This window comes from Eschscholzia californica, unplaced genomic scaffold (genome assembly GCF_041429995.1).
Source record: "Eschscholzia californica isolate CP2 unplaced genomic scaffold, dmEscCali1.0.p SCAF_1, whole genome shotgun sequence".
Classification (NCBI taxonomy): domain Eukaryota; kingdom Viridiplantae; phylum Streptophyta; class Magnoliopsida; order Ranunculales; family Papaveraceae; genus Eschscholzia; species Eschscholzia californica.
Window position 1 is genome coordinate 72266523 of NW_028238198.1, and position 15019 is coordinate 72281541.

The 15019-nt window shown below is 35.9% G+C and overlaps 1 long non-coding RNA gene across 1 annotated transcript; it reads left to right on the forward strand.

The window, feature by feature from the left end:
- Positions 1-2072: 2072 nt before the first annotated feature.
- LOC147568904 (uncharacterized) lies at positions 2073-7059 on the forward strand. Its single transcript, XR_015231139.1, has 6 exons — positions 2073-2201; positions 5073-5109; positions 5488-5558; positions 5682-5794; positions 6362-6432; positions 6910-7059. It is a non-coding gene; the product is annotated as an uncharacterized LOC147568904 (long non-coding RNA).
- The last annotated feature ends 7960 nt before the right edge of the window (positions 7060-15019 follow it).

The window sequence follows — 15019 nt, forward strand, 5'->3', positions numbered from 1 at the left end:
CCTTGCTCCGGGGAAGGGGAAACCCCTTCGCCGGAGTGTTTAGAGAGAGGGAGATGAGAGGTTTTTTTTTTAAGATTCGTCGGCCGGCGACCTTCATCGGAGAAGAGAGAGGTGAGTTGGAGAGAGAGAGGTGAGAGAGAGAGAGGTGAGGTGGAGAGAGATGTGAGGTGGAAAAAGAGGTGAGGTGGAAGTGAGGTGGAATTCATCTTTTTTATTTTGAAAAATATTTTATAGGTAGGGCAGTTATGACATTTACATTAAAAAATGGGGTCATATATAAATTTATGGAAAACAGGAGGCCATAAAGGAAACTGGTCACAAAGTAGGGGGCCAAATAGGAATTAACTCTTTCGGAAAAGGGCACATGGACTGTTAGTCTACGATAAAAAAAAAGTAATGGGTTTAAGGCCCAAACTTGATATAAAATAGGTAAATTTTTTTTTTTTTTAACATTTCTTTTTTCTCGTACAGATACACAAATGTATCACTAATATGTTGATTATTTAGTGAATACGTAGATATTTGTAGGAATATGTTTGTTTTGTATGCGATACATGTCAAATTACGTGAAGTTCAACAGTAAAATTTATTGGATTATTTAAGTTTTGTTTAATGCAATAAGATAACGATGTCATGCAAAAACAATTTATTTGGTAATTCCCAAAAGGTGAAGTATACAAAAATGATTTGTTTGATGCATTTCAAAATTTGTATTTTTTGGACTTATTGTGTTATTAAGGTTTTTTTTTTTAGTGCAAAATATAACATTATAACAAAAGTTTACAAATGGTCCATAACTAACAGAAAAATTACTGAAAGCAAAATACAAAACCAAATGTAAAGTGAGCATCATGGGTCAAAAGACAAATACTCTATCACGAAGGGGCTAAAGCCTGAGAGACGAGATTATGTGCTAGGTGGTTGGACTCCCGTTTACAAGGACGTATGTCACTTGAAAGGTGGAAGCGTATCCTTTAAGATCTTCGAGATGCGTAATGAGTCTCCATGGGACCGTCGGATGTTTCATCTTGTAAGTACTCCCATAATCAGTCTCTATTAGAAACCCAAACCACGAATATCACTGTGGAGAGGAGATTGAGGTGTGAAAGGTTGTTGTGGTTGAGAAGGTGACATCTCCATTAGAATTTCTTACGACCGTCGCCGTCGATTCCCCGTTTTCTCTAAAAGAACCATCCACGTTTATCTTAAGCTTATTCGGTGGTGACGGATTCCAATCTAGAACCTGAAACACAAGAGAAGGAGACGATGGTATGTTAGTAGAGAAAGCAGGTAGTGTTTTTAGGGTTACCGTGGTATTGATCCAACAACGATGAATATCGATGGGGGAGTTGTTGAAGATGAAGGAGTTTTTTTTTTTTTTTTTTATTTCCACCACTTCCAGAGAAGGTACGTGTAAACAAGCCATGTTGTAGTTGAGGTTAGCTCCTTCTTTAAGTATTTTAGAAAGATTTTCGATGGGTCTATTGATAACTGCTGTAAATCATGATTCCTAGATAACCCGATGAGAGCTTTAAACTTGGGACATTTCTCCAAAAATATGAACGTGAATTTCCACATGAATATTTGTATATACTAACGTTTGTTTTTATGCTTTGATCTTAGGGACCTCCCACACATCAAACCTTTCTCTTGAAGTTTGTTTTTATGCTTTGATCTTTGGGACCTCCCACACATCAAACCTTTCTCTTGATAAATCCATAAGTAATTCTAAGTGGAGTTACGAAATTTGGTAGTTGTTTCAATAATGATCTATGTGGTGAAAGAAGTTGCCATAATTTGATGAGTTTGGGACTAAAATAATATTGTATGGTTTTTGGATAAAGATTTTCACACATCTATATCTATATCTACATAATAAGGGAGGAGGGTATCTTTTTCCCTCCTCTCAATGGTTGAGATTTATCTATACAAGTTATATCAAGTGGTTGAGGTTTTGTTTTTCAAAATATTTCAAAATTAGACAGCCTAGATCTAATGACATTTCATCCAACCATAGAGATGATAGCATAGAGCATCTTTCAAAGATACCCTTCACAAACAGCCCTCATCTTCCCGCCCAAGCTTCTTTCTCACGCCCTCTCTCTCTTTGAAGTCATCCTCTATCTTCCATTTTTTTATGCAAACCTGTTTCTCTTTCATCTCCTTTCAACTTCGTCTCAGGCTCTTTCATCTCACCGCAGGTATTCTCTCTCTCTCTCTCTCTCCGTCTATCTCGCTCACACACACAGAGTGTTTGTGAAGAACAAAATACTGGAATTTCTGTTATTCATCTAACACCCCCAAATCTAGGTTAAATAAATAGGTTCAAATCAACACAAGAATTTCTGTTTGAATTGTTCCAAAGAACAACAGTGTTAGAATAATATATGTAATAGTTAGGGGTTATTTAGTAATTTGCCCTTTAAGGGCCTTTTGGTCTTTTATGATTAGTATATACTTTGTTAAGTTGTAAACCTAATTTAAATGAATGAGAATCATAGCCTCCACAATGTTTCTCCTCTTCCTTCTTCTCTGTGATTATTGTTATTGGTTTTCAACATGGTATCAGAGCCTTAGATCTTGAGTACTAGGGAAAAGGTGGTTTGGAGCTTTATTTAGTGGTGGTTTTGGGAGATTTTCAATACTTTAGTGGGTCGTTTTTGTTTGGATTGGTGGTTTTTTTTTAAAGAAGATTTGGAGGGTTTTAATAGGCGGGTTTTCTGGATGATGAAAACTGGTAGCTAGGTTATTAGAAACTTGGATTCAAAAGTAGGTGGAAGATTTAGGGGGTTATTTTTTTTGGAGAAAAAGAGTGGTATTGTTTTGTTTTGGTTGGATTCAAGCGGAGTTAGTTGATTCAGGCAGATTTAATTGATTAAGGCGGTTTTGACGGATTTGTGGTTTGGATCGGAAGGGTTGTTTTCTTTGGTTTTTGGTAGGCTGGTTTATGGAGTGGTTTTTAGTTTGTTTTTCTTGGTGGTTTTACTGTTTATTTTGGAGGTTTGGAGACTGTTGGTTTAATCAAATTGGTTGGTAGTTTTTGCTCGGAAAAGATCTTCAATGGCTGTTTTGGCTTGGTAGTTTGGGATATACGATTTTTAGAGGGAAGATTTTAGAGGGAATCAAGAGTGGTGGTTTTGTAGGGATTTGTTGTTGGTTTTAAAAGAAAGTGGTATTTGAATTTGGTTTTAAGATGAGGCAGTATTTGGCTGGGAAAAGAAACAAGGGTTGGTTTGGTGAGAAGATGGGTTTTGACTGGTTATTTAAAGGACTTCTTTGGTTGGAGTTTTTGGTAGGTGAGAAATTTATTTTCTTCAAGGGACCATTTGACTTCCGTAAGAAAATTATTTTCTTCGAGAGACTGTTGGCTGCTGAAGGAAATTATTTTCTCGTTGCAGATCTGGTATTGTTACTTTGCACTTCTTCGTATTTCTTTAGCTAGTCTGTTTGGTTTTGTTTTGATTTTTGGGGGTTAAAAACAGTGGTTTAGTTTGGTTAGTTTCGTTATTCTTGACGAGATTTTTGAATATAAAAGAAGGTGGAATGGTATTGAATGACAAGTTTGAATTAAATGGCAATTTTGAATTGAATGGTAGTATTGAATGGTAGTTTTGGTTGGGATATGATTTGAGTGGTTTTTCAATAAGGTGGTTTTGGAATTTGGAGGAGGTGGTGGTATTGAAATATTTGAAAGTGGTTTTGGATTTGTTATTGAATTTGTTGGCGTTTGTGATTTTTTATTTGAATATTGGGCAGCAACATTTGCATTTTCGATCTAAGTAGTATGGCATTTTAATTTTGGGCAATACTGCATTTGAATGTTGGCAGTATTGCATTTGGATTGTCGGCAATATTGCATTTGAATGTTTGACAATATTGCATTTGCATCTTCTTCCTCTTCCTTTGGGCAATATTGCATTTGCATCTTCTTCCTTTGGGCAATATTGCATTTGCATCTTCTTATCCTCTTTGGGCAATATTGCAATTGAATCTTCTCCTCCTCCTTTGGCAATATTGCATTTGAATGTTGGCAATATTGCATTTGAATCTTCTTCTCCTATTTGGGCAATATTGCATTTGAATCTTCTTCCTCCTTTGGACAATATTGCATTTGCATCTTCTTCTGTCCAACGATTGCATCTTCTCCGTTTGCAGTTTGGCAGTAATTTGCAGTAATGAATTTTGGTTCGTAGTATCGGATTTTGGTTTAGCAGTTTTGCAGTATTGGATTTTGGTTTGCAGTATTGGATATTGGATTTTGGTTGGCAACATCGAGTTTTTGGATTTTGATTGGCAGTATCGGATATTGGATTTTGGTGGGCAATATTGGACTTTGGTTGGCAGTATCGGATATCGGATTTTGGTTTAGCAGTATTTGGTTTAGCAGTGACTTGTTCACCAAGTCACACTCGGTTCCACGCTTTCGTTGCTTAGTTAGCAAACTCTCGATACTTTTCAAAATCGCATCGTGAGTTTGAGGGAGGGTGTTAGAATAATATATGTAATAGTTAGGGGTTGTTTAGTAATTTGCCCTTTAAGGGCCTTTTGGTCTTTTATCATTAGTATATATTTGTTAAGTTGTAACCCTAGTTTAATAAGAATGAGAATCATAGCCTCCACAATGTTTCTCCTCTTCCTTCTTCTCTATGATTATTGTTATTGGTTTTCAACAAACAGTACATACAAAGTTTAAAATCAACATAGGTTCTCTCTACTAGCTCAATTTGTCTAAAAAATTGAAATCCCTAACCTCCAAAATAAAATCCTAAACCCCCAAGTTTTCAAAGTTTTACCTAATTAGTTTGGTGGGTGATTTAGTTTGATGGTGATATTTTATATTTAGTTTGATGGTGATTAGAGAGAGGAGATTTGAGATTTTATCCCAATTTGGAAAAATGAGGACTGAAATTGATTAATATACTACTGTGAAGAAATGAGAATTTATTTTATGCACTCAACATGCTTGATGGTTTGTCTCATAGACAATATGGTGTTTATATTCAACTTGCATTTCATTTCAGTGTATTATCTTTGCTTACTTATTTCCATTTATCTATTTAAATTTTGTGCAGTATTATACTCCATCCTCTGGCCTATTTCTTACTCGAGGTAAGCTCTTTATCGAAAATTAATTGATGCAGTTTCGAATTTAATAAGTTGCAGAATTGTATGTTGTATTTGAAGTGAAAAATAGAGAGTTGAATTGGCTTCCCGGTCTTATCTATATCCAAGCTCCTGACCGGTAGACCCAATTTTGGGTGTTTCATTCTTACCACCCAAAAACCAAGTAGATTCAAATATATTCAAGGGAAAGTTCTTTTAACTAGGAATTACTATGTGTTTTAATAAGAGAAAAGTAAATCCAAAATAAATAAAAAAGTGCAGGTTTTGATGAATATTAGTATTACATCTATGAGTTTTTTCCAGTATGGTTGCTTTAAAATTTCATCGGTTAAATCTCCTCCGTGCTCTCTCATCTCATCGCAGGTATCCCTCTCTCTTTATTTCCCATACACAGTCTCTCTCAATTTCTCACGCACACCTAAACTAGCCGGAAGGTATGATCAATTTAAGTTTCGTGCTTGAAGAAAAATTGTAGTTGAGATCTAGGATTCTAGAGTTTGGTATTGTTTAATTCGGTTCATTGTTTAATTTGGTTCGTTGGGATATATCATCCTTAGATCCGCAATTGATACAACTTCTGGAGGTTTCTCCCTTAACAATTAAATCGAATCCTCAGCTTGGTGACGAGCTGTTTTAACGACGCCTTTCACTTCTCGAAACCAGTCGGAAGGTATTATTATTTTTAACTTTTGTCTTTTGTTCTTAGTGGTGATTTAGGGTTTTGATATAGTTTCAATCTGATTCTTCTACTTTAGAGCAATACATATTTTGCCTATCTTATAGATTTACACTAATACGGTAACAATTTTATTGATTAGTTATCTATACTTTTGCAACATAACTTTTACATCATGAACTGACTAACCCCAATAGGTCGTTAATGTTCTGATCCGTTGAAAGATTTTATCATCTCATGGTAAGTAATAAGTATTATCTTATAGATTTTTTTTTGTGCGTTTAAAGATTTTATAAATCGGTGTTGAATGAAAGTCAAGTTTATCAGGTTCATTTGGTGTCGGCATCCCGACCTTTTAGAGGATTTATCTTTAGTACTTATTGTTTCTTCTAAAGTAGGTTTGTGGCTGAACTTTTAAGTTTTTGTTCTTTGCAACTGGGTGAGCTTCAGTCTCTCTCTAGCTCTCTTGCAACCAAGTTTGGCTTTGATTAGCTTATTCAACACTGTAAACTTAGACCCAATTAAACTGACTATATATTTTATCGGTTGTGTTTGAAATAGTTGAATCAATGGAACGGGTGTTTCTCCTTTCCGTCTCCGTGGTACCTTTCTTTGTTTTTTATCATCTCATGGTAAGTAATAACTATTACTTTTGATTTGAGGATATGTTATCTTAATTTTGATTTTTTTTCAGCATTTTTTGTTTTCGTTGGGTTTTATATTTTGTGGGTGAACTTTTATATATTAGTGTAAAAAGTGACAAAGTAAAGGTTCAGTAGGTGTTTGTACTTAATGTTGCTCGATTTGAACAATATTTCATCTTCTTTACTGTTTGGGTTATTTGTTTTAATTGATTAGATGGTAATTACTTTTCATTTCTTAATGACCGTATTCCATGGGTCAATTTCAATTTTGTGTTCTTATTGGGGGCATCTTGATGTTAGATTGCTTGATTTGGGATTCCTGCAATAATAACATCTATACATGAGGGTTTATAGGCTTACCTATGTTGAATGATGTTGAACCTTTACTTTGTCACTTTTTACACTAATGAACTTTATTCGGGTACTTTAAGTCATTTACAGAGATAATTAAGCTTATGATTGCAGTTCAAGAAATTAGCACGGGCTTAAGGAAGGAATGGTTGGACGTGGTGGTCGTGACCCCTTTCACCTTTCACATCATTCTTTGGTGGTGGAAATTCTTTTGGTGGCAAGGGACTTGAGTTCTCCGATCTCTTTGATTTTCTTGGAATGAAGGTAAGCGTTAATTACTAACATACATTACCAACAATTCTTTGGTTGCATATTAGGCAGTGGCAGCAACAAAGGAATAAGTCAGCAGTTGAGGAGAGAAAATGTTATGCATTCATTAAAGGTGTCTATAGGGGATATAGTGTTTAGGTCTTCACAGAATGATCACAGTGCTCATGAAGAAATGAAGAGGAACCAAGCTCAAGCTCCATAGGCATATGAAGAGGATGAAGATACACATGATGGTGTCCAGAAGGTTCATTGTCATCCGCAATAAGAAGACATTAATGGATATTGACTTTTTTTTACTTAAATTAAATTTATAATTATTACTGAAGTTGCATTTTAAACTTTAAATTTCTTATGAGAAAATATTAAGAAATGAGTTGTTACGGTTGTTGTATTGAGTGTAATTAATGAAGCTTTCTATTTTAGTCGGAGATTTAATAGAACATGTCTCTTCTTTGCCTATTTTTGTTGTCAATTTCCAATGCCAATTCGAAAGAGATAAATACATGTCCTCGCATATCGTGTCCCAAGTTATATTACTTTTGGTGGCCAAACCATTGTGAACCAATTTCCACATGAATATTTGTAAATTTTGATTCATGGATGATTGCTTCCAAAATAATTTCCATGGAAAGCTATTGGTCGTTTCTGTAAGATTTGGGAGTTGTTTGTAATATGATTTAGGGGTAAACTTACCATTCACAGTAGGTTGCCATATTACTAAGTCCTTATCGAATTCCATAGTGATGTGAATGCTCAGAATAACTTCGACTGTAGTTTGGTGAAAATAAAGCCTTAGTAGCTTTTGATTCCATCTTTTGGGATGAGGGAGCATTAAATTCGAGACCTAGAATATATTAGCTGGTAATGAATTGATCAGGATTGGTTTATGGTTATCTGTGTTAGGAATCCATTGGTCAAAGTTTATTTTGATCTAAGAACCATCACCCACCACCATATAGAATTAGTTCTCATTGTTTCTCGGGTGTGTAGTATTGTCTGCCATAGGGGAGAAGAAGAATTTGGCTTTGGAGTAGACAAAAAATCATCAGACTTGATATATTTTTCCTTAAGTAATTTAACCCACATAGCATTAAGGTTTGTTAGAAGACGGCAAGTCATTTTACCAATTAAGGCCTCATTAACTTCCTTGAGAGATCGAATACCCAAACCATCTGAATACTTAGGAATACATATAATGTCCCATTTAATAAAATGCATTTTCTTCTGATCATTAGTGCGATCCCACCAAAAATTCCTTTGATGTTGTTCTAATTGTTGAATGATGCCTTGTGGGTTTAACTGGAAGCTGAAGGATATGTACAGTAGGAGTTTAATACTGATTTGATCAATACCGTTTTCCCTGCTTGTGTTGTTAGTTTTTGTACCCATCCTGATAGTGTCGATTGATATTTATCTAATAACCATTTGTAACTTTTGATTTTTTTGCCTAGTTTGAGTAACATTGACCCTAGGTATTTTGCCTCATCCGTCATTTTTGGAGCCTGTAAATCCGATGTGAAGAGATCTTGCGTTGGCAAAGGAACACCAGAGCTGAAAAATAAAGAAGATTTTGAATAATTGACAGATTGTCCTGAAAATTCAGAGTAGACAGTCATTATTTCCTTAATTGTGGTCAGATTTTGGTCAGTCATATTACCAAATAGAATGAGATTGTCAGCAAATAGTAAATGTGTTATACTAGGACTGACGACGTTAATTTTGTAACCTGTAAATCTGTACTGAAATTCATAAAGAGATATAAAGAGCGAGAGGACTTGGGAGGATAGGATGAAAAAGTAGGGTGACAATGGACACCCTTGCCTCAGGCCTCTAGTGGCCTGAAAATCACCCTTAAGCTGACCATTAATATTAATTTTGAAAGTAGGAGTAGTTATGTATGACATGAGTAGATTGAGGGTTAGTCCTCTTTATAGGCCTTTGCCATATCCATTTTTAGGCAAAATGCTCTTTTTTTTCGATCAAGATGATTTCATTGAGTGAAGTAACTCCTGGGTGATAACAATATTACCAATGATCTGTCTTTCCGAGACAACTGTGTTTTGGGTCCACATAATGCAATTTTCTAAATACGAACGGATACAATTTGCTAAAATTTTCGTGATGAATTTGTATATAGTATTGCATAGAGAAATCAGATGATAGTCTGATGCGAAACTCGAATTCCGACATTTAGGCATTAAAGCTAAAGTTGTAAAATTCAGAGACAGAGGTATGCAATCTGTTCGAAAAATATCTTGAACAAATTCTGCTAGTGGGTGCCCAACAATGTCCCAGTTATGTTGGAAAAAATAACATGGAAGACCATCCAGTCCTGGGCTTCATTGAGCCCATCTTCATAACAACGTCTTTAATTTCTTCAAATGTTAGAATCCCCGAGATGTCGCGTAAAGCTTCTTCCGAAAGCACCTGAAATGCATTCATAATTCCGGCTGGAGGTAAGTAACCATTTTCAGCCGTAAAGAAATTCTGAAAAAATTGAATGAAATCATTAGCAATAGTATTCTGATATGTAGTGTGTTCTCCCGCAGTAGTCGTTAGATGTTGAATCTTGTTCTTCTGTCGTCTTTGAGTCATTGCCGAATGAAAATCCCTAGTGTTTCTATAACCGTTGTGAGCCCAATTAGATTTCGCTCGTTGTTCCGCCTGCGAAGGTTGGATTTCCTCCAAGTGTATTATATCTTCCTGAATGTCACTCTCAATATGTAGGAGGACATTCGTTGACTCCAGAGCCTCTAAATTCAATAATCTTTTGCGCAAAAATATTACTCTGTTTTTTAACACCAAAAATGTAGTTTTACTCCAAACGAATACCGAGTCTTTCACCGTCTGAATTTTGTCGCTGGACTATCGACACTGTTCCAAGTGAATTCGAAATAGTCTGAATAATGCCAATGTTTTTTTCCAGAAAACTTCGAATTTCTTAGTAGATGTTAAGGTAGGCCCTTGAACACGTAGTTTCAATAGTATTGGCGCATGATAGCTGTTGTATCTTGGAAGTTGGAATAAACCCGCCTCCGAAAATTTCGACAACCAAGAAGTGGAACATAAAACTCGATCCAACCGTTCTTTAGTTAGATGATGATGTGCTTTACAATTCGTCCAGGTGTATGTAGGGTCGTTGAAATCGATATCAAGTAAACCAGCGTCTCGAATGAAACATTTGAACTGTGATTGGAAAGGAATGTGATTAGTTCCACCCTATTTATCATGAACATAACTTAATGCATTTAGATCCCCAATACAGCAAACCAGAGTTATTAATGAACAGAACTTAATGCATTTGAACTTTAACATATTATTCTAGAAAGGTGCCCGTCCTGAAGTCTTGTGGGTCCATAAATACACAATAGGTCACAATTGTTGGGGCTAGAGGAAATAGTAGTATGAATAAGATTAGCAGAACTATATTGAACATATTGAACATGCAAATTAATATTATCAGACCAACACAAAAACAAACCCTCACTTCGTCCTTGAGACGGAACAATATGGGAATTATTGAGACCAAACTTATTGAAAAAAATTAAAATTAAGTAAAGAGGTTAACCGAGTTTCGGAAAGAAAAACTAAAGCAGGTTTAATAGAGGAAAGGAACTGAGATAATGTTTCCTTTGTCGGGGTGTTCCCTAATCCCCGACTATGCCAGGCGAAGAGATTCATAATTCCATCGACATTTGGGTTGGCGTTGCCCTATCAGGAAAATAAGATGATGGTCCTGGCGGTTGGATCGTTTGTAGTGTTTTATGGAGTGATCATCATTACTTGCCGAGGTCATCAATATAGTGTTCGCTACCTGCGATTGATTATGAATTCTATCATCCATTCCTTCCTGGGTTGCATTATAGGCCGAAACCTGATTTGCCGATCTAAAAGGGGTGGAGATCTTGGATCTTTTAGCCGGAGATAAAGTAGAAAGCATTTCACCGAAGTTAGTCGCTGTAGAGTTATTCAAAGGCACAAATTCTGGATTTAAATAGATATTTTCGGTCGGGTAGTTTCGACCCAACATAGTCTGATTATCTGCAGTAAATGACCATATTTCTCTGGATTGGCCTCTTAGTGAAAAAGGGACTTTAAACGTGTCTTTATACTTGGGTTCCATGGCCTTAAATACCAAACCCTTTTGCGCGTCAGTAATATTGAGTTTAAAAAGATATCCAAAAGCTAAAATGATGGGACAAAATTTAATTGAGTGACGGATTAAACCACACGAATTGCAAAATCACGGAAGCTTTTCCATTCGTACTTCAACCGTTATCAATTTAGTATTAGATAATCTGAGATTCACTCTGTGGGGCAACGATTTAGCCAAAGTGTATTCAATTTCAATTCTTCCAAATACGCTCCATTTGCTTGCTTCCTCTTTCGTTACTGGGTCATTAGTTCCGAGCGATCCTGCCAACCTATTGACAGTAGTACTGTTAAGATGTCCGAGTGGGATCCCGGGGAATTGTGTCCAGAACCATGTTGTATCGAAAATATGATCTTTGGGGGCTAGATGATTACAACATCTTTGTATCAACACAAATTCATCATGTAGCACCCAAGGAGCACTGTCGATGGCGAGATGATGAATTTTAGTTGATTGCAGCGATTCGAGAACAATGTGACAAGACTCGGTTTCAATTCTCTCTCCAAGCATGCTTACTCTATGATTTATGAAAAAAAATATGAATTGCAATTAGTTGCACAATGATTTTTTCGTGACAACTTGTATATATATATATATATATATATATATATATATATATATGTGTGTGTGTGTGTTCACTTGATAAATTATCTCTCAGTGTTGTGATCTTTGCATGTTAACAAATAATGTGAAAAAACACCATGACTTCTAAAAATTGTTACTCTAATCTTTAGAGTAAAAAAAGTAGAGGTAAAATGTTGGAGAAAACTAAATTTAACTATTAGACATGACAAAAATCACAGAAAAAAGAGAAAGAGAGAAAACTTGTTACTCTATCGGTGCCATTTCCTTCAATGAGAGAGAACTAGAGAGTGAAATAATTATACCGTGAGAAAGAGAACGAGGGAGATACCGAGAGAGTGAGAGAGAGTGAGATAACGAGCAACTGTGAGAAAGCGAGAATCAATTGAGAGAGATAGAGAGAGAATCCGAGAAGATGAGCAAGAGAGAGGGAGATAATGAGATGAAGATTAGGAGACAAAAACTAAAAAAACAATTTTAAGACTTCTCGGGGAGACTTTTCTTTATGCCCTAAAGCCTTGAAACCGTTGCAAAAATAGACTGGCCTTTGCAAAGAAGAATCAAGCACGGCATCACCAGAGAACAAGGACTTAACATCTCCTAGAAAATTTGTAGGCGCATAAACCCAAATTGAGTTGCCCTTAGATGATGCACATCCCGGCTCCTTGGAATTTTTTTGAACAATACATGTAATTCTGCATAACAAAATCCATATGTCATTCTGGATTTTTTTATAGAAATTGTGAGTAACAAATCAAATTAACATAATTACTTAAGTAAGAAATGGATGATTATGATCATTTACACAAGTTGGTTCGTGTTTCAAACACATAACCTAGAGGCTAAAAACAACTTGGTAATCACTCCGGCCAAGGCCAAGGGTTATAAACGAAGGTTTCCTTGTTAGTTTCTCAGTTTGATTGGTATTCTACGGGTAACTTTTTACAGACTCTATCCTCACTAAACTTGAAATTTCCGTTATCGTTGAAGAACAGTTAATGATTATTAATACAAACAATATTATGATAAAAACTACTAGTCTAAACAAAATCAGGTGAAAAATCTTGTACAAATATAAAGTTTCATTCTATATAGTATATACAAATAATTTACAACCATACAGATATTGTTTCAATTTTCATGTTTTTAATCATTTAATGTTAGATTCAAAACCATGAAACCAACTTTTCTAATTCATTACCATGTAATTAATTCCAAACAGCCGTGATAGACATCCCGGCCACCTCACCCGGCGGGGGATTCACCCGGGAGAGTGGCCGGGAAGTCTACTATTTTCCTATTCCAAATAAGTAAATCAAAAGAAAATTTCACTTTGTTAACTGATCATCCAAAAAGTAACGGTGTGGCTTATTTTTTTTTTTTTTTGAGAATATTCATTACAAACCAAAGTATGATTACAATTTTAGTCCGAAAATAATAAACAGAAAAATGTGGACCAAATAGTAATTGAAATTAACTTCAAGGGGCAACTTCAAAATCCAACTTCATAGGTTTGAGTTGTCGTGAGCAAGGTTATGCGCTTCCCAATTGCATTGACGAGGACAGTGGACGAGCTCCACGTGTTTCAATCTAAGCCTTCCACGGACGTTTAGGATTGTGTTTTGTAGCCGCCAAGGGATGTCATCCGGACCGTCCATCACCAGATTAATAGAAACCCTAGAATCGGTTTCAAGTATAAAGCTTTCTAGACACAGCTTCTCTCCTAAGTCCAACCCTAGATTAATACCCATCAGTTCACTATGGAGGGGCGAAATAGGATGATACTCTGCTGCTAATGAATCAATGGTGAAACCTTCGTGGTTTCTTGCTATAGCTGCTGCCGCTTCTCTCGAATCCTGGTAAGACCCGTCGACATTGATCTTGATGACTCCACTAGGTGGAGGAAACCAGAGAGGAGGCTGCAAATCAGAGTTAGTAGAGATAGTAGAAGGAAGAGGGAAGACAAACCTGAGATTATTTTGAAGATTCCACCAGATCCGGTCTACATCAATAGGTTTACCATTAAAGATAAACTGATTCCTAGCATTCCACCATCCCCACAAAAGATATGTATACATCCACCAATCTTTTTGTGTGTAAACCTTATCAGTTAATAGTTTATTCAGGTTAGTGATTGGATCTACTCCCATATTTTGCAGGAAAGGGACTCTTGTATGTTGAAGGAGTTGTAGAAGTTTTGGACAGTAGCCGAATAAGTGTTCAATAGTCTCGATTTGAAGACCATCACATAGGCGACATTCCTGAGGTACATCATTTCTTCTTATCCCTATATTAGATAAAGTAGCAAGACCATTGTGTAGAAGTTTCCAAATGAATAATGTAACCTTAGGTTCGATTAATTTTTGGTTCCATAGCTTCTTCCATGGAAAAGCTACAATAGTGGCTGTTAGGTCAGGAAGAGGACTAATAACCTTATAATAGGATTTGGTGGTAAATCGACCATGTTTAGATGGTTTCCAGATGAGCTTATCACTTGGGTTCTCATATTGGTTCAGTTCTATCTTCATAATGGCATTCACTGTGTTCAAGTCAAAGTGTTGGTTTAGGAGATTCTGATTCCAGGTTCTAGAATCATTGTTAAATAAATGTGATACTTTAGAGATATGATCAGGAAGGTTGAGTATCAAATTAGGTTTGTGACCTGGTATATCTGGAATCCAAGGGTCATTGGTAATTTGAATTGAGTTTCCATTCCCAATTGACCAAATGATGTTGGCTTGGATAGTGGCTTTAGTGGACTGAATTGATTTCCAAATGGTGGATGAGGACTTTGGAGTAGGACAAGTCCAAAAATCTGAGTTTTTAAAATACTTACCCTTAAGTAGTTGGACCCATACCTCATTTGGATTATTGATCAACCTCCATAACACCTTTGCGAGTAATGACTCATTCACCTGTTCAAGACTTCGAATACCAAGTCCACCATGTTGTTTGGGACTTTTAAGAATTTCCCACTTTATAAAGTGCATTCTTCTTGACTCATGATCTTTACCCCACCAAAAATCACGTTCCTGGCGTTCAAGAGAATTGATAACCTGTTTAGGCATTTTTTGAAAACTCATAGGATATGTACAATATGAACTTAGTATTGATTTAATGAGGACTGTCTTCCCTGCTTGAGTAATCAATTTGTCTTTCCATCCTGTCATGGCTGTAGAGAACTTGTCAATTAGCCACTGATGACTGTTAATTCTGTTT